This window comes from Morone saxatilis, unplaced genomic scaffold (genome assembly GCF_004916995.1).
Source record: "Morone saxatilis isolate NCDOM2014 unplaced genomic scaffold, NCSU_SB_2.0 Contig16, whole genome shotgun sequence".
In the NCBI taxonomy this organism is placed as follows: Eukaryota; Metazoa; Chordata; class Actinopteri; family Moronidae; genus Morone; species Morone saxatilis.
Window position 1 is genome coordinate 11,221,580 of NW_023339718.1, and position 5,093 is coordinate 11,226,672.

Consider the following 5,093-nt stretch of genomic DNA (forward strand, 5'->3'; position numbering starts at 1 on the left):
ACACACACACACATACACTGAGCCACTAATTGAGTTGCTACAGTACCAGCGTACTACTTTTCACTCACTGCTTTTTGAAATTGTAAATAGAAGGAATCACAGGGGAGCATTTTCATTTCCTCTTATAGCATTTTTCTTTGGGCTTAATGAGCACCTAATATCAGACTGACAGTGGGGGTTGAGAATAATGGGCACAAGGCCAGTTGGCTTGATTGACTTAGCATTATCTTGCAGGTAGTGATTGGGATTTCTAGCCCAGCTGGTTAACAGAAGTTGGACAGTGGCTGCTGCTGTTGTACATGCCCACTTGCTCCCTTCATCTGTCACCTGTTGCTAGACGTAGTCCATATGCAGGGTCTTTTAAGATCATCTCTTGTTGTTTCAACTGACATAAATTAAATGATCTGGTCACTAATAAGCAAAATCCCTTTCTTCTTTTTACATTTCAAATTTAACAAAATGATTGAAATTTTTTTTGTGTCAAAATATAATATTTAAAGTGGCTGGTAGAATTTGTATAGGAGCATCTTTGTTTCATATCCTGGTAGCAGAAAAAACAACAGTTGTTTAAACAGGAAAATTCTGAATATTTTTCCTACTACAACATTAAAAAACTAAACTAACTAAAAATTTTTCTCATATGTAGGGTTGGGTACCATTATATATTTGAACCGATACTGATCGGAAATTTGATACAGGTCCCAACAGTTACTTCTTTTGGTACTCTCTCTTTGTAATAACAAAAATCTAATTTCAGTTGTCAAACATAAGTCCAAACTTCTCTACATCACAGTAATCATGTAAGGTCATTGATAAATTATAAATAAGTATGGTTGATCAGCACACTTGCCAACCTTCAGACATCAGCCCAACTCAGAACAAAACCTAACCAGGGTATCAAGAGAGACACAGAGTGTCCCAGTAACAGTGGTAACTTGCTTACTCCTGCCTAGCTGCACACAGTGTGAGAGAAGACAAAGAAACAAAGAGACTCTTTTCTGTCTGTGCACTCTGTGCACTTTGTTCTGATCAGTTATAAATTTGTCCATTTTCTCACTGCATGAGAAAATTGACGTGTGGTGTGAAAGCCTGTGCAAAGTTTCAATTGCCTGAGTGAGTTATCTACAACAACAATTTATGCAACTAGCTAATTAATCACCTGGCAATGTTGATAAAGTTGTTGATGCCTGACTTAAAGTTTTGCTATACATGGAGCGTTCAACTTAGCTGCGGCTGCTGTGGGGGACTTTGCTTTTAGGCTATCAAACATGGTACATTAAACCTTTAGAGAGATTTTGTCTAGACCAGGTGTTTCCTCAGTTTACACATGGTGCCCTGTCTGGCTTTTGTGTAGATTTTGTGTAGTGTAATGCACATGTGCCCTGACTCAGTATGACTTGAACAAGCTTCAGGGGCTCTTGATAGCACCATCGTAATTTGGTCGGTACCCTTAAAAGTACAGAGTTAGGTACCCAGCCCTACTCATGTATACAGTTTATCTGTTATCTCAGGTCCCTTCTTATGTGGTCTCCATAAAACTCTTATTATGTCACTCTTAAAATTTGTCCACAAGACTACTGCATATCTCTGCGACAATCTTACAAACCATGATTTTGGCTTGTTCAAATCCCAACTGTTGCATCTCCTTTGAATCTCAATGCTAGCCCCTCTTCCTATATGATGCTGTTGGCCCCTTGCTAAGAATGAATGTGATGATAAAGCCAGTTGTCATTGCATGATTTGGCTGGTGAAAAGCTTATTTGGGCAAGAGATACACTTCTGTAGCCAAACAACCATTGAATGTTGGAAGGGTCTATCATTCAGCCTTCTGTGCTATTAACCCCCACTCAAAAGAGATTAACACACAGAATCAGCAGCCAAGTGCATTGTGTCAAAATATGCACACACATGCACATCCATGCATACACAAATTGCCAGACACATACACCTCACCCATGCATGTTTCTATAACTCCCTCTTTCTCATTAACTTCCTCACGAAAAAAATTAATGGTTATTAACCGTTCTGTCATTCCATTATTGGCTACAGACCAATATTAGCCTTTATATAAATGTACCATTCCCTGCTTCAAAAACCTTTACTATTTTATTCATGATTTGTGTGATATTGGATTAAAACATGCTACAGGCACAGGAAAACAATAAATAACGCCTAATTTTTGAAACATCTTCCATGTCATTTCGAGTTGGTTGATAGGTTAGTTCAATGAAATTTAGAGCTGTTTGTATTCACAGGTTATCTCATTTTAAAATAGCTATGTTTCCTGTAGTTGAAAACATTATTAATGTAAGCTAAACTATCAGAACCTATTAATGACCAGTATTCATTCGCTTCATGTTAGTCCATGTATATACAGTTGTCAGTCATTTTGGGAGTAGTAATAATAACCCTTTTGTCTACAGGTGGATAAAGCATTCGTTTTTTAATACTCATCTTCTTATTGTGATTTTACTTGCATGGAAAATGCTCTGTATTACACAACAAATACACTTGTTGCCTGCGACATTGCTATTCTCATAGCTTTTTTTGCTTCTTTTATAGTTCCATTTATTTTAAAGTGTGCATTCATGGCTCTAAAACCTTTTGTCCACTGCAATTAGGGCTCTGACTCTGATAGCCAATGGCCCCTGTCATGAAACCAAACCCACCCCTGAAACACTGTCCACCAATGGGCCATTCACTCTGTCTTACTGTGTTTGAATGCTTAATGCAGTCACAGAAAAACGAAAACCAGTTGGCAGATTTTATGGAATGTGCAGTAGTTTTTGACCGAGAATGGTGTTAACATACCAGATGATTGTCCTATTCCAAAATATTAATAGACAGTATATACACTAATGCCTTAATTCTTTATAATAATATAATGCTGTGGGTCAATTTGAATGATTTCAGTTCAGGTCTAAAAATAGTGTTATTATATATGTACATATATGCAGATTTAAAAGACCTGCAAGAAAACTTCACAAAAAGATTTACAGATGTACACTAATGATATTACGGCGCAGCATGAGTTAGCATCACATTACCTGCTTAAGCAACATTTGAGAAATGTTATAAATGCAGTTTATAATTATTACAATCATACATTTTACTCACATCTTAGTGCTGGTGTATGTGAATTTGACCTTTTTTTACATTTGCATATAAAAGGGGGCCATTTTTGGCCAAATGTATGCACATTACTTAATTTAAATACGTGCAAAAAGCACAGGAGAGCCAAGACACTATTTTCTTGACAGCGCAGTTAGGACTGTATTTCATCCTTTACGTGTGCTTTGTGAATTACAGATTTCTTTTTGTCTTATTTGTGCAGGTTTAACGGCAGCAAAAGCCACGCAATCCTTTTGTGAATTCGCCCTGTGTATTCAACTCAGTATGTGAGGGAGAGCGATAGTGTATGTATCGGATAAATGGTTGCATCCCCAGTCATTTTATCTCGACTGTGCATTGATCCCGTTCGTCTTGACTGTACACCTGAGGCACCGCCTCACTAAAATGATCAATACTAAATCCTTCTGATGCAACATTACACATGCTCTTTTTTCTCTTTTTTCTCCGTCTGTGTGCAAACACACAGTGTATGTGTGATGGGCAGTCTGGTAGGGTGTCTCTCACTGGTGCTCAGAGTGGTCCAGATTCCAGCACAGAGACACCGCTGCTCTAAAGCCACATCAAATTTTGTAGCTCAGCCGCACTCTGCACGATGCTCGCTGTTCACGTCACACTGGAGCTGGCATCAAACACAATATTGCAGTCTCTTCACAATAGTACCAGGCGTAAACATATTTGAGTTGTATTTGTTCTTCTTTTGAGGGAGCTCCTAGTCAAACATCTATAGCTCATTTTGAGGAACAAACAAAGTATATTCGCTTACTCAGCTCAAACAAATGCTCCTTTATTCCACTGCTGATATTGTGGATGTTTTAATGACTAGGGGAGTAAAGTAGTGTGTTTGTGTGTGTGTGTGTGTGTGTGTGTGTGTGTGCGTGTGTATGTATATCTTTGTGTGTCTTTGTGCTTTTTCTGTCTTTTGGCTGTGAGCTGGAATGGACTGGGTTTGTTTCTGTCTGGACTGATAAGAGGAAGCCGCTTACATCCCTCTCTTATCACTCTGCTCAGGGCTAATATCCCTTTTATTTTTCCCCCTCTTTCACTCATTGTCACCCTTTCTGTTGTTGGTGGACTGGGAAGAGGTTCAGCAACTTATCAACTGTCTCTCTCTTTCTTGTCCATTTCTGGTCTTTCTTGTTCTTTTTCCTCCCTCTCAAGTCACCAGCGTATTGCTTTGAGTGGCAACAGACAATAAACTCATCAAGAGATCATGTTTACTCAGAAACCATAACAATTTCTAATTAAAACATTTTCATCAACATCAATTTTTAGTGTTTGTTTGTGTTTGTGTGTGTTATCTCCACAGGCCATTTTACACTGCCAACGTAGGTTTGAACACCCACCTAATACACACACACACACACGTGCAGACTTGAAGTAATTTTAGTCTTCTGATGGATACAGGAGGTGGGATGGGATCAACACGCTAGATTTAAGTTTTCAATAACTTTGCTATCTTATCTCCTGTTTTGCTCCCCTTCTTGATGACTTTCCGTTGGCTTGGATTGCCTTTCCCGATGTATTTTTTGGAGAGATAAATGGATTTCTGTTGCAACCTGTGATGTGCTGGGCCTCTCTGCCTGTCATATAAGAGATGCAAATTTAAGGCTGCATTCCCACATAAACAGGGAGAAAAAAAGAATACACAGAAAACCGGTGTGGACATCAATCAATCAATCCATGCACCACCCAAGATAACACACACACAGAAACCATAACAAAGATAACACACACAGATATTATGTGCATGTACACTCTAACCAGTAAGAGTTTCTGGTTGCTTTCATATATGCTCCTAATTCTCAGGCATAACTAATGTAAATTGGTACCGCATACACATAGTATCCGATAAAGTCAGCTATACACTGATCAGCCAAAACAACCGGGTTGTCATAATGTTATGCACCTCCATACACAACACTGCAATGCACTTTGCTTTCTGACACGTTTCTATCAGAACC

General features: G+C 38.6%; 1 protein-coding gene across 1 annotated transcript in view; it reads left to right on the plus strand.

Annotated features, from left to right (window-relative positions):
* Window positions 1–5,093, plus strand: part of grid2 (glutamate receptor, ionotropic, delta 2) — a 408,773-nt gene that overhangs the window by 189,551 nt on the left and 214,129 nt on the right. The window lies entirely within an intron of this gene.